The following is a 26,416-nucleotide window of genomic DNA, read 5'->3' as shown; positions in this document are numbered from 1 at the left end:
ACAACAGTTTACACCTTTCAAAGCACTCGCTCACAAATAATCTCATGGAAACTTTAAAGAAACCCTTTTGTCAGGTGATAATAAACCCATATAACAAATGAAGAAACAGAGACTCCTGTCCCATGACTTGCCCAAACTTATTCAAGTAGGATCACAGCTGCACAGACCCCACATTCTCCAAATCTAAGGTCAAGGCTCAAGCTCTGAGGATCTTCAGGATTTTAAACTACAAGAGGAAGCTTTAAGAAACAAACAAACAAAAACCTTAACCAATATAAACCTAACCATGATTCTGGAAAACCTGGGGCCGAACAGGAAGAAATGTAGGAAAGAAAAATGTGAGAAACATCTAGCCCTGGATGCCAAGGCTGCAGACTTGCTAGTTTTCAGACTGAATCCTAACGTACTGCTGGTACATACACATCTGCAAGCTATTCCCGGGCCCATCAAGAGCTCCCTATTAAAGTCACAGGTGTAGGGTAGAAAACAGCAGAATGAAACCACCTTATGGTTGTGCAGCACTTTAATCATCTACACAAAAGAGATAAGACACATTTCCCTGCCATGTAAATATTGGCTAAGGAATACTGAGGCACAGGAATATTTTGAGAAAGAACATATGAAATGTAGCTGAAAGGGCTTTCTGAACATCAGCCCCTATGGTGCTTCCTGACAGTCAATCACGATAGGGGATGGAAACAAGAGGTTCAAAACAGGTATTCTACTCAGTAAAATAATAATAATAATAACTTTGAAAACACAGTACATAATGCATTATTTGATTCTGCCATATTTGGTTCAGCTTGCAAAGTTAAATCATGGTAAAATGAGGAAGAATATCTCTTAAATATCAGGAAGATCTTCATGCCTTAAATGAGTAAACCCCTGAACCATGAGTCTGAAACAAGAAGAAATAGACAGTGAGAACAACAGTGCCTTTTCCATTAAAATGTAGAAGGATGAAATTGAAAGTGGAATGACTCCTTCTTCCTATGTAATTCCTTGCTTATTTAGGACACTTTATTAAAACTCTGCTATGAAGTCGTTAGCAGATTGTAAATCTTTTTGGGGCATGAATCACATAATTTCATTTCTTTTCAGTCTCTAAATTTTATTAGTTTATCAATGTTGATTTTAAGGATGATGGAATTTGACCCAAAATATTATGTATCCCTGTACTTATATGTCTTAATAGGACATATGTATGTGTGTGTAAGCTGAAATATATATGTATATAATTAATTTGCTTTTCCTAAAGTCACGTATATATATGGCTTTAGAAAATATATAGGATAATATAATATATAAAATAATATAGGATAAAAATATATAGGATAATATGATAGGATATTAATGTGTGTGTCCATATATAGATACACATATATATCCTATATTGTCCTATATACTTTCTAAAACCATATTTATGTGACTTTAGGAAAACCTAATTTAATTATATACATATATATTCCAGCTTAAGGAAAAGCCAATATAATAAGTTCAAAATAATAAAATGAATAATTAGGCATAATTATTTACCTTCATTAATTTAGCAAATATTTATCATGTACCTATCTTGTGTCAGAAACTATGTGAGACAAAAGGATGAGAAGATGTTACAGGGCCCTTCCCTCAAGAGGCTGACTATGAGAGGAGGAGGAAGGCTTAAGTACTATGAGGAGAAAAAGGTATTCAGAGTATGGTAGAGACACAAACTAGTAGTCAAAACTCATATGATAAGTAGCCTTATATACTGCACTAAGAAATCTAGACTTTTTATTGTAGGCCACAGGAGCCACTGAAAAGTTTTAAGCATTGAGTAATTATCAAAGTCATATTTTGTAAATAGCAGCACTCTAGCAATAAAGAACAAGACAGCTTGAAAGGATCAAGATCAGACATGGTTAAACAAAACAGAAGCCTATTGAGAGAGTTCACATGAAAAATGATCAGGGCTTAAACTAGAACTGTGGCAAGAAAAATGGAAGTTAAGTGGGGTTGGAGCGGAGAAGCAGGATTGAGTGGATTCATATACTGCTTTGGGAGAATCTCTTTCTATAATAAATCCTAAACTAGGGAACTAATCACCTTTTGAGTCAGTAGGACAATAGTCTAAACAAGTTATTTTGATTTGCAAATTCCAGGCTTTACTTGTGAAGCGAAACTTTACTTTTCATGAACTAGGTAGAGAAAACTGAAGCAGAGAGCTTTACAAGGAACTACAGTGCAGGAGAGATAAGACTATTAGCTATAGGAATTTCCTGACCCAAGAAAGGAAGACTTTTTCACAAGGTGGCAGGAGATGTCAGCAAAAGAAGAAAAGAAAAACAGGCAAAGAATTTGAATAGACATTACTCCAAAGAAGACATACAAATAGCTAGCAAGCATATGGAAAGATGTTCAACATTACTACTCAACAGAGAAATGCAAATCAAAAGCACAATGAGATATCACCTCATACTCATTGTGATGGTCATTATATAAAAAACAAACAAAAAAAAAACAGAAAATCTCATGCGTTGGCAAGGATGTGAACAAATTAGAACACTTGCGCACTATGGTAGGGTTGTAAAATGGTGCGACTACTACGGAAAATAATATGGTGATCTCTTTAAAAATTAAAAATAGAGCTCTCATATTACCCAGCGATTCTACTAGGGGCATATATCTAAAAGAATTGGAAGCAGAGTCTTGAAGAGATACTTGTATATATTCATGTTCATGGCGTTATTCACATAGCCAAGAAGTAGAAGTAAACCAAATGACCATCAACATATAAAAGGATTTTTAAAAAGTTATATATATATATATATATTTATATATATGTGTGTGTGTTTGTGTGTGTGTGTTTGTGTGTATACACACACAATGAAATATTATTCAGCCTTGAAAAGGAAGGAAATTCTGTCACATGCTACGACATGAATAAAACTTGAGGACATTAAGTGAAATAAGTCACAAAAAGACAAATACTCTATTATTCCATTTATATGAGGTATCTAGAATAGTCAAATTCATAGAATCAGAAAGTACAGTGGTGGTTTCCAGGAAATGGAGAGAGGAAGAAAAGAGGAGTTGTTTAATGGGTATAAAGTGTTACATTTGCTACATGAAAAAGTTCTGGAGATATGTTTCACAACAATGAATATACTTAACACTACTGAACTCCACACTTAAAAATGGTTAAGATAGCAAAAATAATTAAATAAATGAAAGACAGAGAGAAAGAGATAGAGAAAGAAAGAAAAAGAGAAAAGAAAAGAGAAAAAGAGAGAAAGAGAAAGAAAGATGGATGGAAGGAAGGAAGGAAGGGACAGAAAGAGAGACAGAGAGAAAGAGAGACAGACAGAGACAGAGAAAGAGGGAGGGAGGGAGACAGGGAGGGAGGAGAGTACGGGAGGGGAAGGGAGGGGAGTGGGGAGGGGGAGGAGGGGGAGAGGGAGGGAAGAGGGGGAGAGGGAGGGAAGAGGAGGTGGGGAGGGAGGGAGGCGGGCAAGAGATCAGATCAAATGTACTCACTTCTCCCTTACCTCCCTAGGGTTAAACTTCAGATAGGTTGTATGGTAGAAACACACAAACTGGTTGATGAGAGCAGGATCCCAAAACAGGAAACTTTCTCCTGGTCAGGCTGTAGGCTTTTCAGAGAAATCCCGCAGTCATCATGGGGCTTCACCTGACATGGCACTTGAGCAATAGAGAAGTAACTAAAGAAGGTGCCCAACAGATGGGCCTCAGAGCGCACCCTGTTCCCTAGGGCCAGCATGTGACTTGGGTAGTCACAGAAGATAGCTCAGGGTGCTGACTGTCAAGCTCATGAGAGGTTTACCAAGATCATGGATGAGATAACTCTTCAGCAGAGGATCACAAAGGAAAAGCTAAGCCAGGGATCACAGCCAGACCCCAGAAGATTTATCTCACTGCAACTACTAAAGTGAGGGCCAAGTTAGGAAAGAAGAATAGTTTCCCTCATAGTTCCCAGGACCAAGGGCACTTCAGAAGCTCATTCAGCAAGAACCCAGGCATCCCTCACAAGAACAGATATCCCTCTCCCACTGCCAAAAGGCTAGTTAGTATCCCCTCTCACCTCTAGCTGCCACCTTGAGAAGCAGGGGGAAAGGAAGACACAGAGAAGGGGAAAGGGGAAGAATCCACGTTTTGCCTTGCCTGAAGTTTATAAAATTTATAGAACCCTCTTTAGGAAAAAGAATACAAAATTATAAATAGAAAATTGCTGGGGCCTCTCCCAGGCCTTGAAAGGGTCCTGGGCAAATGAGGGGCCCTGAAGTATAAGATTCCCATAAACTTGCCTCTGAGAAGAGACCCTGGAAAACTGAGTAACTACTGAAAAGAGACTATTTTGAACCTGCAGAGGTGAGGGTATGTGTCATTGACATAGCCAGTGCATACTGCCATCAGTGGGAATGAAGTCTCCAGAGTACAATGAAATTGGTCGTAGAAAATAAAGTGAAAATAGGAGTCATAGTGTGTAAATTCCTACCACCTGCTACATTTTCTATGTTCAGAGATTTAAAAGTCACTTTGCAAATTGCTCAAAAAGGAACAAGCTGCTGGAAGTCAAATTTGAGTTTTATTACTATGTGGGTTTAACCTGATGCATGACCATAACAACAGGGAGGTAAACTGCTGAAAAGTAATAAATGTGAAGATGATTAGGATCACCAGATATCTGGCTTCCCATGGAGATTTTTCACTTGTCCTGGAATTGCTTTACATACACTGAGTTAAAAGCTTCTCTATGAAAGTGGGTTCCCAGAGGAACATGAGATCCTCCCTTTTCCAACTATATAGCTGTGTGAGGATGGATTTTTTAAAAATATACACTTCAACCAAAACAACGTTTCATGACAGATTGAAAGCAGGAGCAGACATGCAAATCCAGCTGTCTCCTGTTAAGCCAGACAGTAAAGAGATTTGCAAAAATGTAAAACAACGTCGCTCTCCTCACTAGTTGGTTCTGTTTTAAAAAATAATTAAATATAAATCTATAATATGTAAATATATAGTTATATTGCTTATGTTAACAGTAATAAAACGTCACATTATTTTTCAATAAATTAATGTTAAAATTGCTCTAATTTCAAATACAGTATATCTTAATATAATCCACATAAATAACTGTTAAGAGTGTAAAGGTATCCTGAGACTAGAAAGTTTGAGAACCATGGCTCTATAAGAACCAAAGTGTGTGTTGAACAGCAAGCTTTATTCCAAAGGAATTAATAATTAAATATTGTTCTACTTTTACAGCATGTGAGACCCAGTACAGATTAAGAAACACATAAATATCACAAATATCATTTTATCAACAACTTTAGGCCCCAGCTTCAAAGTCACCCTCTCAAAAGTCTTCTCTGATCACTTTGTCCAAAAGGGCCTTTTTCAGTTCCTCCCTCTCTCTCCTCCCTAACCCTATTTCCTTCAGAGATTTTTTTAAAATCCCTAATTATCTTCTTTGTTTTTTTATGTGTTTATTTTCTGGAGTCCCATTCTTTTCTTGCTTATTATCTCTCTCTCCCCTTGAATATTGGTTCCATGCAGAGAGGGACCTAGGATGTCTTGTTAAATGATCTGTCCCCAGCTCCCAGATAAAGATCTCACACATAGTAAGAGCTTAATTGATATTTGTTGGCTGAATGAACTAATTCTATTAAATACTTGTTTCCAAAGTAATAACGATAAGCAAAACTGAGAAATCTAAAAAATACTTTAAAATGTGATATTTGCCCTTCTTTTCTGACATGCTAAACGTTTCTCAAATATGAAAGGACCCACTGTTCTCCCTGTGATTTTTCTTGTGGAACACCATGGTCTTGCCCACAGCCAAGTCTATTTGGACCCCCAACTAGGAATATTTCCATTAGTGGAAGATAACACCCAACTGCAGACTCCGAGGAAATCTGCTGGAGTGCATCTGAGACTGACAGAACTTTGTTACATATTTGTCTCTGACCAGCTTTCCTGCTGCTTTTTATCTAAATTTGTTCTAATGACAGTAGCTCAGCCTCAGATTTGGCCAGCATATCAAAAAGTTTCACACATAAACACATACATATCTCCTCACACACATGCACACACACACACATATATATACACACGTGCGCACACACACACACACGCACACATATATATGACTGACACTGACTGTGATAAACATATATTTCAATCAAAAGGACAAATGCAGCCGGGCGCAGTGGCTCATGCCTGTAATCCCAGCACTTTGGGAGGCCTTGGCACGCAGATCATGAGATCAGGAGTTCAAAAGCAGCCTGGCCAACATGGTGAAACCCTCATCTCTACTAAAAAAATACAAAAATTAGCCAGACATGGTGACACATGCCTGTAGCTCCAGCTACTTGGGAGGCTGAGGCAGGAGAATTGCTTGAACCCGGGAGGCAGAGGTTGCAGTGAGCTGACATCAGGCCACTGCACTCCAGCCTGGGCAACAGAGTGAGACTCCATCTCGAAAAAAAAAAAAAAAAAGACAAATGCATGCTGGGGAAAGGACTTCTAAGTGTTTCATCCAGGCAAAGGACATTTGTTATGCATTTATAAAGAACATATATTATCATATATGCAACCAGCATTCCCTTAAAAAGAGGATCTAATCTTTTCCCACAAGTACCTTATGGACAGTGCTGTTTAGGTCATTAAATTACATCTGGGACCATGTCTGCATAGAGCTGAACCGTGTAGCTGCTATAGTGATGTACTATAGTTATAGCACTTGGTATACATCTTATATTTCCCCTGGCTAACAGTATATAACCTCACTTAAATCACTAAACTCTGTATCATGGTATTTCTATTTGTAAAACATAGATAATAATACCTATCCCAGGCAATCACCCTAAAAGAATGTCGTGAGGATAGATGAGATCAGTGATGGCAAAGCTCTTTGTTTGAAATGTGCTATTTAAATCTCAAGTACTATTATTAGGGCTCTCTGCAATTTCTCAGCTAATGGATTATGCAACAGATGGGCCCTAGAAGATGTTTGATATTATTGATATTTCCTGTAATTTTTTTTTCTTTTTCCCACCTCTCATTTATTATTTATTAAAATTCTAGCTCTGATCTACATAACAAGAAAAAGCAGAAGACTTCTGTGTTTGGGTTGAATTTGCCAAGATCACCTTATCCAGACAGTTTTTAAATTATTACTTCTATGCATTTGTAAATGCATTGAGGTCTTCCCAGTAGGAACAACTGACACAGTTGGATTAAATAGTTACCCAGTGTGCCAGGATTTGATGCAGGCCAATAGATGAATTCTAAGTTCCTTTCCTTTCCTTTCTTCTAAAAATGTCCTCTTTTTTGGTGTTCATGAACTAAAATGGAAAGAAAACAATTTGAAAGCCTCATCTATACTAAAAATGTTTATCTGGGAGGTCTAGCATCAACACTATAGACTGAACTAGCAGAGTAGCATTAACTACTGACCAGAGATATACTAGTCATTTACAGTTTGACAGAGGGAAATCAGAAAGGCTCAATAATGCAGGCACTAGCTGCCAAGAGACAGAAGACTGATGGAGGGTTAGATCTGGAAGGTGGAGGTGTTACAGCAGGGATAGGAAAAGTTTCTAAAAGCCTGCTTCATAGACCTAACACATTGACAGTCTCGGGCCCGGCAGCCTCCACCTGCTTGCTTTCTACTTATAATCACCTCTGGCCAAGCCAATTCCATTTTGAATGTGATTTAGTCATTTTCCTTTTAATGCAAGTTATTTCAACAGTTAACTCACTGCCATGATGCAGCTTAAAACTGAAAAAATATACCTAAGATTTGAGAGGAATGCCTAGCAAGGTATTTTTCCTGGCTCAAATTTGGTTTAATCCAGTCACCTAGAAGATGCCACTTCTTATGAAGCAACTATCCAATAAGCAGTCTGCTGCTGGGCAGAATATAAAAGAAAGGAACAGGTTGTGCCTGTTTATTGCTGCTTGGTGTTGTTCCCAAATAAATGGATGCTAATTGAGAGGGAGTGTGGCTTCATATTTTATGACACCCTGGGTATATGCTAAGAAGTCTCAGGAGAGCCGCTTTAAATTAAAGCTAATGTTAAACTCTGCTTAATTAGCATTGCTGTAGCGGGTTTCACTTTTCCCTGTGAGAGGAAGAATGTGCTATGTTACAGTTTTCCTGTTGCAAAATACTAAGCTATATGATGGAGGTGAAGAAGTGATTTGGGAACTGAATGACTTTCTGGGCAAGGGAGAACCAGACAGGATGGCATTTTTACTAATTAAGATGAGTGGTGTATTAACCAGATGGGAAAATACAGAGTGGAACAATGGAATGAAATCCTCAGAATGACACCATTATTTTGGAAACTATTATAAATCAGCTGGGGTTGGGGTCCTATAATCAACTCCCAATGAAAAATGAGTCAGTCACTACTGAATATTCTATGATAAGAAGCACTAAAAATGCTCTGAGCCAAAATGCCTGAATTCCATATAGTTCATCCACATGGAATGGAAGTATAAAAGAATAGCAGAGATGGGGTGGGGTGCGGTGGCTCACATCTGTAATCCCAACACTTTGGGAGGCCAAGGCAGGTGGATCACCTGAGGTCAGGAGTTCAAGACAGCCTTACCAACATGGACAAACCCCATCTCTACTAACACAAAATTATCTGGGTGCGGTGGTGCATGACTGTAAGGCTAGCTACTCAGGAGGCTGAGGCAAGAGAACTGCTTGAACCCGAGAGGCGGAAGTTTTGGTGAGCCAAGATTGTGCCATTGCACTCCAGCCTGGGCAACAATGGCAAAACTCTGTCTCAAAAAAAAAAAAAAAAAAAAAGAAAAAGAAAAAGAAAAAGAAAAGAAAAGAAGAGAAGAGATGTGAATAGCCTCTACTTTTGCCAAATATCATTGTCTATCAGCACACCAATTGCTCTACCATTGGCATCTTAATCTCGTGCCCTGACGCTTGCTCTTGCTTTCTTCCTATTTATACATAAACTGTGCAGCCTTTAGGCAATAGATCACGTTCCTTTCTTGAGTGTCAAAGGAAGAGATGCCATGCTGGCTGCCAGTCACCCAATCTGGTAGCAACTTCATCTACAGCAGACTGGAAGCGTAAGAATAGTTGTTTCTGGTGAGGTCACCAAACACGCATCTCTAGCCATTGCATAAAGTATAAAAGACCAGAGGAATTTTCACAGATTGATACAACAACAAGTTGACCAGAGAAATTTGAGCTTGTAGTTATCTTACAAACGGTTTGCTAAGTGAACTGTCCTGCTCACAGTCTCAGGAGAAAAATTCTAAGGTTGAACAGTATTTAGCTACCTACCTCTGCCAAAGAGGGCTATTATCATTTCAGAATAAAGAGATGATTATTCAGCTCTCTGACGCAAGTCAAAACACACTCACATCTCCTGCTCACAGGAGCCAGCATAAAATGGGTACTGAGCTGGGAGAACAGGTGTGTTTGTGCTTGGAGAAAGCAGCGAGGGATATGAAAATGACTTAGCAGCTGGTGGAAAGGAAGATTGAAGTTGTGCCAGGCAAAGGGTGTTTTTTCCCCTAATTATGCAAAAGCCTTAATTTCATTGATCATGTTGTTCTCTTCTTTCTCCATCTAAATAATATGAAATCTGTGTAACAACTCTTTTGGGAAGTCAAAAACATTGCCAGGGATGCTTATTAAGGGAATGAGGGTCAAGAAATACTCTCTAGTGGATAACCTTGCTATTTTCTCAGGGTTTGTGAACCATGGTAACTTTAATTAGAAAAAAGATAAAAGATGTAATAAAATGAGATGTAGTTATTCAAGCTGAAAAAAAAAAATGTCAATAGAAAGAGTAACCTCTGAAAACAAGACCCAGGAAACCTGAAAGGCTTTTATATTTGTAGTTATTCAATTGTTGGTATTCATTCTCTTATTTGATAAAAATTTATCAAGCATGTATTTTGTGCCAGGCACTGAGCTACGTTTTTAGAATACAAAGTTTAAAAATGCAGTTTCTGCCTTCTGCAATGGCTCACAATCTAGGGGCAAAAAATATCTCACCCTAACTCAGTTGGGGCAGCTGCTTGGATAGAACTTTATTCTAACTAAAAAGCTTAGTCTGTCCTTTCATTTCAGGTGCAAATTAAATTTTGAAAAGTTGAATCTTAGTTGAATTTTTCTGATGGTATGTGAGAAACTTGGTAAATGATTTGAATTGAGGACAAGAACCTTGCTCACCCATGTATGACCGTGTGTCATGTCCCAGAAGGTCTGTGTCTCCCCCTTGCCTTGCTCTGTGATCGTGTAAGTGGCCCTACATATAACCCAGATAAGCTCATCTTTCCCAAACCCCAAAGAAGTAAAAGATGGAAGATAACAAAATCAGAATACCCCAACACTCACACAAAAAAGAACAACTGCTTGAAAATGTGTTAGTGACATCACTGTCCTTTGAGTTGGTTCTCTCTCATTCCAGGAAGGAGCATGTGCCAAGCGACCAAAGAGTTGAGGCTACCTTCTGACTCTACAGCTTGTGGTTGTGAACCAACATTACACATCTCCCCATACTGTCAGAAACTGTATCAGCAGTCCTCAGAGCTGGAAACAGCAGTCACAGAATGAGGTTCCATGTCTCTCTGTTTGACTTATAAAATGTCAATCATTGTGTGGTCTCAGATACATTGACTTGCTCACTGTTTGGTAACATTGCAATGACAATGTGTTTTAAATATATGCTGGAAGGACAATTTAAACACTTGACAGCAGTGAGAGTCAAGACAGACCATATTTTCTGTTCTGAATCTAGTATGCAAGAGAATCTGCACATACTGCCAGTGTTTTATTGTCATTTACATAGTCTTCAAATGTAAAAGTGTTGGTTAAGCAGGCATTTTGCTGGTTGGTTTTACCTTGAGAGACTGATACGGGGAGGAAGGGTTACTAGTTGAAGAGAACTAAGAGGGCTAAAGCCTAAGAGACCAACTTAAAGGTTTTCTATTTGTATTGCTCACCCTCTGTACGTACCACCTCTTTCCTTAACTCCCCTCTAACTCCCAGGCTACTGTCCTAGAACTTGTACCCTTAAAACAATCCATGTAACGCTCCAAAAATGGTCACCCATTTTTATTAGGAAAAGAATTCAAGAAGAATATAAAGAAGGAAAAGATATAAAACAGTTTAGCTGGATGATTTACTGAAATATTTAACTATGCTTTATTCTCAAATTATTTTTCCTCTTCAGACTTTGAGGAGCCAAAACCATTTGGACTCCTTTGCTCCAGGATGTGTTTCCTTCCTGATTTTGTTTTTCAAAAAGTATAAGCTCCTTGAAGGTATTATGTTATGTGTATAATGAGAAGTTGTCCTAACAGAGAGAGGGGGCTTCCCCTCAACTGGAAAGAGAGCAAGGAGCCTGGGAATTCACTTCCCTCCCTGGATGCAGCCTCAGTAGAGATGCCTGTGCCAAATCAGCACACAAGCACAGACTCAGCTGCTTCAAGGCACCACACTGGCTTAGACAAAGAGCAGATCGGAAGTGACCATAATAGACCACACTGGCTCTGCCCTCATTTTCGGGGCAAAATGCAAACCTCTAGATTGAAGGAAAAGGAGAACAAGGACAAAAATTAGGTTTCCTGCCAGCTCAGTAACTTTAAGAACATTCCTTATCCACACAAGTTTGTAACACCAAGTTCAATGGTTTCAAATACAATTAGATGAACTACCTTTGTCAGCAGTTATTCTACTCAAAATGGGTTATCTGTTTCTCCCCAGGGCGTGTGTGGTTGTTACTACTTCTCTGGCTGTACTTTATAGGGTAGTACAGATTTCTCCAAGCACCCTGAATTTACAGCCAGAAGACTTAGACTGTATTATTTGGGTCTTGTTCATTTTTACAATCTTTAATTGAATACCATTTTGTGATTGTCAAGAACTGTGAAGGCTGTGAGATTTTACCCCATTGATTAGCTAACAAGTTAGCCTGCCATAGATTCATGGATGCTGGCTGATGACGTAAGACTCTTGGGTCAAAGACAATGGACTTTATTACTGATGGCACAGCAAGCAGCATGAGTACCATATTTTTTCCTTGTCCCCAGGTCCCGCAGAAGCAATGCAGATTGGCTCAGATGAAGGCCTGCACGTGCAGTGGTTTGCATTTCAGGAATGGGACTTTGAATTTAGGGAACTTGAATCTTTTATACTGGACAGCCAGCATGCCCTGCCTTTGCACCAAAGGGAGACACTATCTCTGTCTTCAAAGACTGTTTGCTGTACAAACTTCAAAGACATTCTTGGGCAACAGACAGTCGATGTCTCTGCTCCTAAGATATGCAGAAATGTGACAGATCCGTGGAAAAGTTCTCCCAGCAGTGCTAAGCCTGCTGTAGCACTTTAAAAAGCTAAAGAAGTATGACCTCAGCCCTCCAGAATTCAGTGGAAGATGAACTAGCTGATGTGGAACTACAAGCAAAACATTTCACTTTTCAGTGATTTTCTTTCTGTGATTACAAAATAGAAATGATATCTGCCCACTCACTGCTTATTTTGAGAAATAAAGGAAAAAGAACAGTCTGACAAATGATTTGAGTTTCATGATGGACGCTAAAATAGGAGAACATCATATAAAAACATACTGGGTCCTAATCACACTTTTATTCTCCAATGACTTTGGGGAAAGTATGACATATTTACAGATATTTTATTCTGATAAGGTGGAAATACAGTTTTTTTTTTTTTTTGTAAGTGCTGAACATGAGTTTAAGCCCTTAGTTTTGTCAAACTATAAAGCTGACTAAATATGTTTAAACACACTATTTTTATTGAAACTGCTGTTTAGATTTCTTAAGAAATCAAATAGGTTTGCTGTCTCTTTATCACATCACTTTGTAGCTGGAGAAGAGTACGGATCTATGATTCTTGAGTCCTCACATCTTCTCCAGACCTCTCATTATCTCAAACATGCAGCTGGCAAGTCTTCTACCCTTTCTGTCTTCCACCTCAGGGGTAGGAGCTCTCTTCGTTCTTCTGGTCTTAACTTCCTTTTTGCTGCCTGGTGAGTTTTGACATAAAGTCAAACTAGACTTTCTGCTTGTAGGCACAAGAATCATTAGATTTTACAAGCTGCCTTAAAAAGTTCTCCTAAATGCAATTAAAGATTTTCCAGCATTCTGTGGTTAATTTGACTAACATTGTGCTAAATGGTATCCTAAATTTCCATAAAGACAGTGCTTACCTACCTGTGCTATATAACCCCCTACGTGAGAATGCCTCAGCCAGTACCCAAGATCTAGTTAATCAGAACATCTGAAGATAGAGCTCGGAAATACGCATTTTAACAAGTACCACAGGTGATTCTTATAGCCACTAAGGTTTGAGAACAGCTCCTTTGAAATTATCACTAATAGAATTTCAATAATTATGTTATTTTATAAATTGTCCCATAAAATACGACACAAGCATAAGCCATTTATTAAAAGGCAAATAAGAGATATAATATATATTTTTAGTTAAATAGGATAATTTCTAAAGAACAAGTATATCTTAATAATACACATAGTTTAATTTCCTTTATTAAAAGGCAAGAAGTCTAAAAGAATTCTTGAATTAAATATCCAACAATAGAAAAACAGTTAAAGTACAATACATCAACTCAATGGAATATTTTTCAGCTTTTATAAATTATCACTAAAAAAACATTAAGCAATACAAAAATATGCATTAGAAAATAGAAAAAAATGTAGAGCACAAAATTGCATGTACATGATTGCAATTAAATATCTTCTGTATTTGAAAAAAAAACTACAAGAGAAAATGTCAGAGTTGTCAGATTATGGGAAAGTCGTCTCCCTCCATTTTTTTAAAGAAATATATTCAACATTGTATTTTTTCTACAATTGAGATAAATAGATAGACTGTGACAGAGCTTGGAAATCCTAATTGCAGGCTCTAACTAACAGTTCTACTAACTAAATTAACAACACCTATTTTGCAAGTATTATGAAACAAGAGAATAGGTGAAGGTGACTCATTCTGTTTACCTTGATTTCTCATGGGGCTTAGATTTCGCTTTAATACATTATGATCTTTTTGTTTCCCATCATACTTCCCACTAATATGTAACCTCTTTTCGTCAAGACTTCTTAATTCACTTCTCAGTCTAGAAATCACGTTCTCTCCCTCTTCCCTTATGGTCTCAGGTACCCTCATTTTCCCTCTCTGGAAATCCATCGGTTACCTGGCCAAACTTAGAATTCACAATACATTTTACTTTGAGTGCAAAAGTTACCAACTGGCCTATTGGAATTGAATATATTTGTTTTTTTATTGTAGTTGTTGTTCTTAGGGTTTCAAGTTACGAAGAGATAATTTTTTCCTTCTACCTTGTAAACATATGATATAGAGGCTCTCAAGATGAAATACTGTGCTTAAACCACACCTTTATTTTATAAACAGCACTGTATCTTGTGTCAGGAACATCATGAAATATTCAGGAGGTGCACTACACAGCAGCTCAGGCAAGAGGTTGAGGACCAGCCAACATTCAGCCCAAACTGTCCTTACCCAGATCTGTTCTTTTGTTAATGTAAAAGCTAGAAGGGAGAACAAATCAGCTATAAGTTTGCCTATTTTAAAGCTCCTTCATTGCATGATTTTCACCTCATCAAAAATGCCCATCAGGAGATGCTTCAATATAACAGATGACTTGTGGATACAGAATTGTTCCCTTTTCTTGTGCTTTTTTGACTGTACTAAGAAACAAAGGTGCTCTGCCAAGACCCTGCCAAGACCACTGCTGGTATTCAGTTTCTTCAGTGCACACAGACAGCTGAACAGAGTATGGCTTGTATTTCTGTGACTTACAGAGAACAATCTTCAGCTCTAACATCTGCCCTACCCAAGCACAGCTCCAGGGAAGCTCAGTAACAGTGATGCTGGTGTCTCTGGAAATGGCACAGCATTGGAATAAAAGATGTAAGTTGACACTATTTAGCTACAATAAGTTCTATTTATGAGCTTTTAACTTCAAAACTAATATATACAGGTATCTAGGACAGTTGTGTATCTAACAAATCATAAATATTATCATCATTCTTATTACTCTCATATAAATTCTGAGTAAAGAGGAAATCAGTCAAACATTAAGTTGGAGGTAGGAAGAACCCAAAGTAATGCACTAAGTTTCCAACTAGTTATAAAACTGTATTTTCTGCTTAGCTAATCCTTACCATTTTAATGAGTGCTCACACTATGCTTAGTACTGAAACCATAACTTGTGACAATCACTTGCTCATACAGCTGTCCCAAACCAACACAGGACTGCTTCTGTTGTGGAATCTGTCTTACAACTATTATCAATTCACTGACTTTTTAATAGAATTACTCATTTCTAGTACATTATCTAGTTCAGACCCAGCAAAACTACAGCTTTCATTTTGATTATTCAATATTTATCACCCATTTTGTGGAGTTACCATCAAAAAAAAAATTCTCCTGAGCTCAGCCTTAGTGATTCAAGTAGTCTTGAATACACCAAATCATATGGAAAGGGAAGCCCCAGAATAAATTTTTGAGAACAGTCTCTTTTATTCAGTCCATCAATAATTCAGAAATATACAAGGTCTTAGGAATCCATCATGTTAACTACTGAAGACTTAACTAATCTCTAAATTAGAATGTAGTAGCTGTGTGGGTGGGAAGATTTCTTTCCTTGCCCATTCCAAGGTTCATGGCTAACGTTTCTATAACAAAAGACAGTTTAACAAGAGAAAAACATACAATTTATTTTATAAAAGATTTATGTGACACCAGAGGCTTCAGAAATGAAGAATCAAAGACCTAGGGAAAACTGTGTATTTTTGTGGACAGTCATGCAGAAATGATTGGAGGACAAAAGGGTATGAGCTAATGGTAACAAACTGGGGGAAACTCCACAAGGCCTATTTGTTCAGATTCTTCTTGACCTTTCTGTGTGATATTCCTTCCCTTGGGGTATAGGTCAGGACACCTGTCACATGAGGATCTTATGACCTACTTTCAGGAGAGGGAGGTCAGAATTCTTTGATGGCTAGCTCTCAGGGGAGAAACGTGGGAGGAAGTCAGAGAACTACCTTATTGCTTCAGCTGTTTTCTCAATTCCCAAGGTACTATACTTTGGGGTATGTGTTCTGACCCCCAACAGAGCCTACAATTTTATTCCATTTCTGTACCTGAGTGTAACTCATATCAAGGTTCAAGCACCATGCATCTCTGGCTTTTCTTGGGTACCTCCAGACCTGGGCCTATACTTTCTGACCTTTCTCCTATACTTCCAAAGACTGCCAGGCCAGGACCAGCAGCTAATGGGAATCTGGGAGCTGGGTCAGCATTTGGCTCTTCAGCTCCACAGGGAGAGAAGAAGCATATCACAGGGTGGGAATAGTTGAAGAATTACCAAAAAGAGAATGATAGGAGATGAGGAGAAGTAAACGGAAATAGAGTCCATGGCCCACTGTCATGATGTAAGGTACAGCTGTAGACCTTCAGCTAATATATGTTTCATAAATTGTTCCTTCTGAAATAATTAGCAGCCATCTATTGTGTGTGAGACACATCTTTATGGATATAAACATGCTAGGCCAGGCATGGTGGTTCATGCCTATAATCTCACTGCTTTAGGAATCCAAGGTGGAAAGATTGCTCAAGTGCAGGAGTTTGAAACCAGCCTGAGCAACATAGCAAGACCTTATATCAACAAAATGTTGTTTCAAATTGCTGTGCATGGTGATGCACGCTTGTAGTCCCACTTGCCTAGAAAGCTGAGGCAGGAGGATGGCTTGAGCCCCGGAGATCAAGGCTGCAGTGAGCCATGATCATGCCACTGCATTCCAGCCTGGGTGACAGAGTGAGATCCTGCTCAAAAAGAGAAAAAAATAAAGAAGAAGAAGGAGAGAAAGAAAGATGCTATAGCAGGCTCCTCTGTTCTCTGGAGAGCACAGCATGTGTGCCATAGAAAGACCATAGGCTCTGAAGACAGGCACACCTGAGTTCAAAAACTCTGTCTGTCATTTACTACCTATGTCCAAGTTACTCAGTCTCTGAGCCTGCTTGATCTTCTGAAAAATATCTAAAGGGTAGTTGTGAAAATGACATGAGAAAACCTAGCCTGGCCCAGAATAGGTACCCAATAAAAGTTAGCTTCTTGCTACTTTCCTTCATAGGAATTTGCAAACTAGGTGTCAAGGTAATAAAAAAGAATCTCCACGCTTCCAAGATTAGCCTTTTGTGGAACTGCTCCACTTCAAGGCAGTCTAATTAACACTCACTCTTCACCTTCACCCACGCATTCATCAGTTTCAACAACGGTTAATCACTAGCAAGAGGTCGCAGAGCAGATCCAGGCCTCCCGAGTCTTAATCCCAATTTATAGTTCTGAGTATCTGTTTGCAACATGAAATTTAAATAAGATGAAAACACAATACTTTATTTGTGGTTTAAAATACCTTCAAATCTATGCTCCCCCTCATCATTCCAGATTCTAACATGATTAAATAAAATTTCTAATTAAATGCTTACTCCAATTTTTATACTAATTTATATAGCATTTATTTATGCTATAGTAGAGCTGCTTTTCAATGGATTGTAAATACTTACTAGTTTTCCCTTTCAGGTCTTTAAAGCAATAACATTTCAGAGTTTACAATGCAGACCACATATAACCATAAACTGAGAACATTTTTAAATTACTGATGCTTGGGACAGACCTCAGTCCAATTAAATCAGAATCTCTATGGGTAGCACCCAGGCACTGGGGGGTGGGGCATTTGTAAAGCTCTCTGGGTGATTTTAATGAACAGCCTGAGGGATGTAGGAGGAGGGAGATTTGACTACATTTTCCCCTCTTATTTACTATATGTCAGAGTTTCCCACTGTGCTCCCCACTGATTATTCTGAGTCCCAACTCCAGCCAAAACACTGGATGGGATTACGGAAGAACCACATCATCTCTTCCCAAGAAGGAGTCCTGTGAGTTTGCCGTGACTTTCCAGGCACATCCCAGCAGCATTTCCTATTAAGCAGCTGCTCCTTTCAACCTTGCTGATGTCTTAACCTGGCCCTGTGTGCCCTACCTGCCCTGCGCTCATCTCCTAATCTTGCCCTTAGATTGTTCCCATTGTGGGGTCATAATAGACTTTGTTCTGTTTGCTAGTCCTTTTGGTCCTGGTTTTCCTCCACAAAAAAAAACAGATGTCCATAAGAATCACCTGAAGATCTTGCTAAAATGCAGGTTCTGATTCAGAAATGCAGGGCAGGGCCCTGAGATTCTGCATCTCTAACAATTGCCCAGATGATGCTGATGTCGCCAACCTGCTGACCACACTTAAATAGCAAGGATATCCATGGTCTTTTTCACCTCTAATTGTGGGCAGAACATAATTGAACTGTTTGAAGTTCTTTTTTCTTTTGTGAGACATTCTTAGTTTACCATTTCTGATATATTTGATGTTGAGCCTTTGGATGAAAGTATGTCCCATAATTAAAGCATTGCTCCTGTGGAAAAACAATCCATTTATGATAACCCACTTTTATATTCAGTGCATAGGAAGCACCACGGTGAAGAGAGACTTTCTGGATAAACTGAGTCTGGGGTTTGATGCCATTTCTGCCCCACTCTCTATTTGCCATCATTCAAAGAACATGGTCTCTTGCTAATTAGGTTTCCTGTTCCTTTCCCCATTGTTATATCACCAGATAGTGTGTGGCTTCAATCAGAACTTCCAAAATGTTTGGATTTTATGAACTAGGTAATATTTTCAAAAACAATTTGGGGACTGATATAAGATCGCTAATCTTTAATTAGCTAAGCAAAGATATAAAAACAAATAACTACCATCCATTAACAGTGTTGTTTTATTTTTTAAAAGCACGTTAATACCAAAACATAACTAGGAGGGAACTAATCTCATAATAAAATCAATTCCTTAAAAGTGAATAAATTTAGCTTTATAGGAAAAATCACTACCCTAGCCTTATCCTTCTCATTTCACCTGGTCTGATAAAAACTTCATCATAAACAATAGTCCATACACTACACTTGAAGTACTACCGTAGGCTTAAGTAACAGGAGGAACTTTTGATAGCAGGTAATATTTTCCTCATCAATAACAAAGACTAGGGTCTTTGTGCAGAGAATGAATCTGGTTTGAAAATCAGTACCAACCTAAACCACTTCCAGGTTTATCATCCTTTCCATGCTCTCTGCAGTAGACACATGCTGTTCCTAGAAGGCTGATTTCTATTTGCCCCATCCCAGCTTCCTTCTCCTACCTGCTGGTCTATATTGATAGGTTCTATGATATCCTAGTTATGACAATCCTCTTTCCTCTGTATTGAGGAAATGCCAGCCCTAAACAAGAGACCTTTTCGTTTTTTCAGTTTTTCCAGAATATGAGTGTTTGATTCCCACCAAGTTGCCACTGATTACACGGTGTGGGCTGCATTTATGAGCAGCCCACACAGGATAAGTACCCAGAAGAGAAACGAGTTCCTCAGTTGCTGTCAGGATTTAATTCTGTAATCACTTTTAAGAAGTTGTGTTGGATTTGTAGAGAAGGCAAAACTCTATCTTCCTATGCTTTGAAACTGGCTTCAATGACAATAAAGAAGAAACCAAAGAAAATGCTTTTGAAATTAGAGAAATAAAAACTTCTGAAATATTTACGAGTAGGCAAGCTGTGAAAGCAGTGGCAGGGTGCTTCCTGCTGAGTCATGAAACAGAATGATTCATAGTCAAGCAATTCAAGGCCACAGACAAACAGAACTCAAGCAAGGGAGTAGCAGGAATCAAGCCCAGATTGTAAATCCAGGATTGGAAACATAATTGAAATCAGGAGTCAAGCAGAACTATCACAGGAACACAGGCTGTTTGAGTCTGGTTGAACACGCCAAAATTAGGAACATGGTCAAACAGAATTAGGTCATTATTTGAGGATCAGGAACACAGACCAGAGATAGATGGATGCTAAGTGAAGCCCCTTGATTCAGGCTTCCTGGGAAAGAAGGCCTAAGAGACCTCAAGTAGATCTCTTGGAAATCTTCTTTGTCAACCCTATCTATAAAATTACTCCCATTTACCTAGTCTATCCACTTACCTGTCTGGGAGGCACCCTGAAAGAATGATGAATGTCTCTGAGACTAATTCTACACACCAAACTGGTCCAACCATATTGACTGAAGCAATACTTTGAGAAAACAAGTCCACAAATCAAACCTTCTTGTTCGGTGTATAGATATAACCTGAATCCAAACTTTGAGTTTAAATTTTCTCAGTAGTAAAATTACTGACGCATATAGCAGTATATATAGGCTTTTTTCTGTTGCTTCTGATTTTCATCAGAAACCCTAGAACAGAGAAGATTAAGAACACACATTATGCATTTAAGAAGCCACCCAGCTGATCTAGAAATTCAAATAGCACAGATAAAAGGCAGTGGTGAGAAAAGAAATTAAGTGGCTTTCTGCATATATCATGCTTAGTTCATCCAATGCTATGGGCTAAAGTGAGTCCCATCAAATTTGTGTGTTCAAGCCCTAACCCCCATAACCTCCGAAAATGTTTTGGGAGATAGAACTCTTAAAGAGATGATCAAGTTAAAATGGGGCCACTAGGGTAGGCTGTAATCTGATCAGAATGGTGTCCTTATAAGAGGAAATGTAGCCACACACAGTCACAAGGGACCTGCCAGTACAGGGGAACCACCCTGTGAAGGAGCACAAGAGAATACCTAACTGCAGGCCAAGGAGACAGGCCTGGAATGGGTTCGTTCCTCATGGCCTTTAGAGGGAATCAACCTTGCCAGCAATTTAATTTTGAACCTCCAGCCTCTAGAACTGTGAGAAAATAAATTTCTGTTGTTTAGGCCCGCTGATCAGTGGCATTTTGTTATGGCAGCTCTAGCAGATAGCACATCAAATAAACTGGTTAATGGAGGGGGAAAAAAATTCTGCTACTTATAAGTTTAAGTGCTCTATATCTTATAGCTGCACAAATTTTCTGAACCATACCCCTATCAAATTTTAAGTTAACCTAAAAAGTCAATTTAGAATTCTGTGTCTTTTATAAAGTTTTAACATCTTTCAAGAAGAGGAAATAAACTTTCATATCTTCAAATGTTCTATCACATAAAGTCTGAAGTTTTGTAGCCTGTTACTATGTCTTATCATGTCAGAAATAGAAACAATTTTTCTTCCTAAACTTTCGTCATTAACATAAACATATGTTCAGACAAGAGTATATTCAAGGTTTTCTGTGGATAGAAAATAAAAGAATACTCTAAGAGCTCATTAAGATGGTTTGATACCATTTGTCAAAAGTTTCAAGAGAGAATGTTGATTAAAATACAGGGAGTCAGTTAAAGTCCTCTCCTCAGCCTCTTGGGGTAATTTACCACCTTCAATCATCTTAAAGTTTAATAGCCAATAACAGTATAATAGTTCTCATTCATGAGGTAGTTATATTTTAACTGGGGTCAAAGTATTATATTACAAATAAAGATCTAACCTATTTTAGACATCATTCAAGGAAGATTTGAGGAGCCCCAAGATGTTGGTGGGGACTACACCTGTAAAGACATTTTATAGTTAACATCTGCTTCACTGACCTTCATATAATGTAAGTAATATATGTAAACAAAGCTACTGCTGAATGTTGACATAACAGGGTATAATGAAAACTTATCCCCTGCATTCAAAAGTGTGCCAGCTAAGTATGTATTGCATCCCAGCTTCAAAGCCACCTTATATTGGCTGCTCGGCAAAAATGAAGCCGGGATGTTGAAATATTTCTTCTTTGCAGTGACAACAGTGTCAAGCTTTGTCCATATAGGGAGGTGGAGAAACACTACAAGAGGAATACGGCTTCTCTTCCTGGTTCTGGTGTTTTCTATTTTCTTCTTGTTCCTATCTCATGGCTACTAACTGTGCATGCAAGGTTGCTCTAGTGACACCCCATCAAGTTGCAGTGGCATACATACTGATGGCTCCTCATCGAGTCGCAGTGGCATTCCTATTGACAGCTTCCCGATGAATCTCACAGGTGTCCCGAAAGTCAGCTTCCCAGCCTTGGCCCACGTGCACTTTGGAGGGGTGGTTTACTCATTGCCCAGCATCTGTGGACCAGTTCTGGCCTGGGCAGCCAAGCACACTTCTCTGGAATCTCGTGGTTTACAACCACACCTTTTCCACTCTGGTCTGAATTCCGGCCTTAGGAAAGAGGTTCTCTTTCCCACATTTGTTCCTTCTTTGGATACCCTCCCTGAGCCCCAGATACCCTTTTGAGTTATCTTTAATTCTTTACAGATCAGCACCTGATACAGTTAATAGTTATTTATATTAAACTTTCCCTGTTCAAATTACTATCTGATTTCTGTCTCCTGATTGAAATTTGACTGGTATAAGAGGGGTTGGGGAAAAAGGCCTTCATTCCTAAGGAATAAAGTTTCAAAGCACTTATTTAAAAAACCCAAAGTGTGCAAAGAACCAGAAAGATAGTTTGCCCTTCTGCCAGAGTAATCTATTTCAAACGACTCTAATATCCTGACTATAACAAATGACAGAAAAAAACCAGTGAGCATTCAAATCCAAGAAAGATAGTTTCTCATATTAAACCCTCAACCAAAAAATCAAATAAAACAAAACCCTTAAACTAAAAATTCAAACTGAAATATATGAGGGACTTAACCAACTGTTAATTTGCAGTATGGTACCCAAATGAATATGTTCTGTGTTCAGTTTAAAAATTATCTGGAGGGAGCAGGGAAAAGGAGCCTGACTAGCTAGACTTTATACATCTGTTCTCTGCAAAAATATTATCTCAAACTAAGCCAGGTGCAGTGACACATGCCTGTAGTCTCATCTACCCAGGAGGCTAAATAGGGGATTGCTTGAGTCCAGGACTTCAAGGCTGCAGTAAGCTATGATCATACTTGATAATGGTCACCGCACTGCAGCCCAGAGTTTATGGATTATCCTTTCCATCTCTTCCTCTATTCCTTTCTCCTCTCTTATTTCTTTCTCACTGTCATTGGGTCTTAGAGGTTAGATAGGTTAACATTTGTTATCTTCCTCATTTATAGAGAATTGCAAGTATGAGCTATTAATCCTACTATTAGAAATTGTATCAGTACTAATAGAGAGACCTCCATCTCAAAAAGCCACACACACACACACACACACACACACACACACACACACGTAATCACAAAATAGGCCGAAACAGTTCATGTTGGAAATGCAAGATCTGCAGCCATGATACTTTGCATATGTTATTCAGAGTCCCACACTTAGAGTGCTAATGATTGAGAGTCATGATACCTGTCTCACAGGCTTGTTGTAAAGATTAATACTGAGAGCAGTGTTTGACATAGAGCAAATCTCCATAAAGGCTATTTGTTGTGGTTATTGTTGTAGTCACCACTCCTTTTTGACCATATAGAGTATTATAGCAAGAAGATTTCAATTGCTAGTAACAGAAAATCCAACTCAAACTAGCTTAAACAATATGAGGGAACCTTGGGGATCACATAATTCAAAAGTCAAGAGTAGGGGGAGCTTTAAAGTTGTTTGAGTCAATGGCTCAGCAATATTATTAAAGACCCATGTTTTGACCAGGCACAGTGCCTCACACCTGTAATCCCAGCACTTTGGGAGGCCGAGGTAGATGGATCACTTGAGGCCAGGAGTTCAAGACCAGCCTGGGCAACATGCTGAAACCCCATCTCTACTAAAAATACAAACATTAGCTGGGCACAGTGGCATGCCCCTGTATCCCAGTTACTCAGGAGGTGGAGGCATGAGAATTGCTTGGACCCAGGAGGCAGAGATTTCAGTGAGCTGAGATCATGCCACTGCCCTCCAGCCTGGGTGACAGAGTGAGACTACATCTCAAAAGTAAATAAATTAATTAAAATTTTTAAAAGACCAATTTTTTCCCCATCTCTCTTTTTGGCCATCTCGTGATGATGCAGTTGAAGCCCCTTATAGCTTTAGACTGTTCGTCAGCCTAAATAATGAAAGCTGTGCTTCTCTTTTACTTTCAGCTCTGTAATCCAAGCAAGCGTCCTGGTATTCACCAAGGTTAGACTGGCTCATGTCATGCACTCCACTCTCAGCCGGTAACAAAGATCAGGGAAATATAATGTACTGACTGGTTTGAGCCAGTCCTAGCCTACTCATGGACAGTGGGTGGAGTTTGCTTCCCAAACAATACATAGGCTACAAGGAGAAAAAGGAAAAGGCAATATAGAAGTTGCATAGACAAACAAAAATGATCTTGCTTAAATAATTTAATTTCTCTCCATCTAGTTTTCCTGCAAAACTTGTATGAATTCACATTATAATTTTTTTTTTTTTTTGAGACGGAGTCTTGCTTTGTCACCCAGGCTGGAGTGCAATGGTGTGATCTTGGCTCACTGCAATCTCCACCCTTCGGGTTCAAGCGATTCTCCTGCCTCAGCCTCCCGAGTAGCTGGGATTACAGGTGCCTGCCAGCATGCTTGGCTAATTTTTCTATTTTTTAGTAGAGACAGGGTTTCACCAGGTTGGTCAGGCTGGTCTCGAACTCCTGACCTCAGGTGATCCACCCACCTCGGCCTCCCAAAGTGGTGGGATTACAGGCATGAGCAACCATACCTGGCCAATTCATATTTTAATTTTACAGAGACAGTGAAGAAAAATACATCAATGAATAAAAAACAACAACAAAGAAACTCTCTTACATAGTCTTACCATGTGCTCAGGGTTTTAAATCCTTTACATGTACTAATTCGTTCAATTCTCAAAACTACCATAAGTTTTAGGCATGACATTTGTCAAAGGTGACATCAGGATTTGGAATGTAGGCATTATGGCTCCAACACCTATTTGCCTAACTTCTCTGCAGAGAGATGGGTGTTACTTCTGACATGCTCCAGAAAGTGCCACTGGGCTTGGTTCTATGGCTCCCTCTCCCAAGAGGTGATCAGCATATCGCAATTGATGAATGAAGGGTTAAAGAATAAATAAATGAGACATGAGAAAGAGGTGTTTCTACAAAGTTTTTTTCCATTCAAACAATATTTTAAAATCTGAAACCCAATGATAAGAGAAGAATAAAATATGCAGTTCTTTCACCAATTGAGTAATTAGAAAAAGTTCACCAATTCCATCCCACTCAGCTTCCAAACCATAACAGCATCTTCAAATTATAATGCCAAAGGTGATCAAGTACTTTGAAGCCAGGATCTCTAATGCCAGTGAAAAACTGTCAAAAGTATGAGTCAGCTGTTTGATATTTAGAAAATCAATTAATCTCTTTGGGTCTGTTTCCTGCTCTTTGAAGTGATTTAACTTTAAAAAACTTTTAAAAATAGCATGTCTACGCACAGAATTACCTCTACACCTTTAGAACTACCTCAATCTTTCCTCCTCAAACAATAGCTTGTGATTTTACTTGAAACCCATGTTTATTGGATATTTTATCATGACTCTGACATCCCACCAAATATGATCAAATTAAAAAAGAACTGAACTGGTAAACCAAGGAATAAATAACACACAAGGAACTTTGAAATCTCTCTGCAAGCTTCAGCTAGTTAATCCTCCTAACATCCCCCTGGAGTCATGCTAAACAGTTTTCAAAGGTCAGATCTCATTGAGAATTTGACTTATTTTATCGAAGTCATAGAAAAACCCAAAGTTTATGGATTATTCTTTCCATGTCTCCCTCTATTCTCTTCTCCTCTTTGATTTCTTTCTCACCACTATTGTGTCTTAGAGGTTACAGACAGGCTGACATTTTTTATCTTTCTCATTTATAGATAATTACAAATATGAACTATTATTATTAATCCTACTAATATTAGTAATTGTATCAGTACTAAATTACTGTGTTCTCACATAGAAAATTATTGATGACAGGCATCTCATAGCAATTTCAATTTCATGAATTTATAATTCCAAAAGAAATATATTTCAGGTAATGCAAATTTGTTTTCTACAATTTATATATTCCTTACCTCTTTGAGGGGAGTTCAGTAATTTCTATTTTATCCTAATATCAAAACTACTTTTCTGGGTTTCTCAGTTTAGAGAGAAAATGCCTGTTGAGGCTCATTCTTTTGGCTGGTGTCTCTCATCAACTTTAGGAAACAGAAATCCCAGTGCATAGATCAAAATAGAAAGGTTATTTGGTAATAAACTAAATGTATTGCTATCTTGGCCAATAAAACCGAAAGTAGAATGTATAATATCTAAAACAAATTCTTCAATGGTGAGATGTTTCATTTTCTGATTAAATTCTGTCAGCTTACAGAGACTTTTTATGGAAACTTAAATAGTTCACCTTGTACCCTGTAGAAAGTATCTTTTTTTTTATGAGACATATTAACTATACATAACAGATTAGAGAGGAAAAATGGAAGG

This window comes from Nomascus leucogenys, chromosome 17, assembly GCF_006542625.1.
Source record: "Nomascus leucogenys isolate Asia chromosome 17, Asia_NLE_v1, whole genome shotgun sequence".
NCBI classification, from domain to species: domain Eukaryota; kingdom Metazoa; phylum Chordata; class Mammalia; order Primates; family Hylobatidae; genus Nomascus; species Nomascus leucogenys.
Note: the sequence above shows the minus strand (reverse complement) of the source record.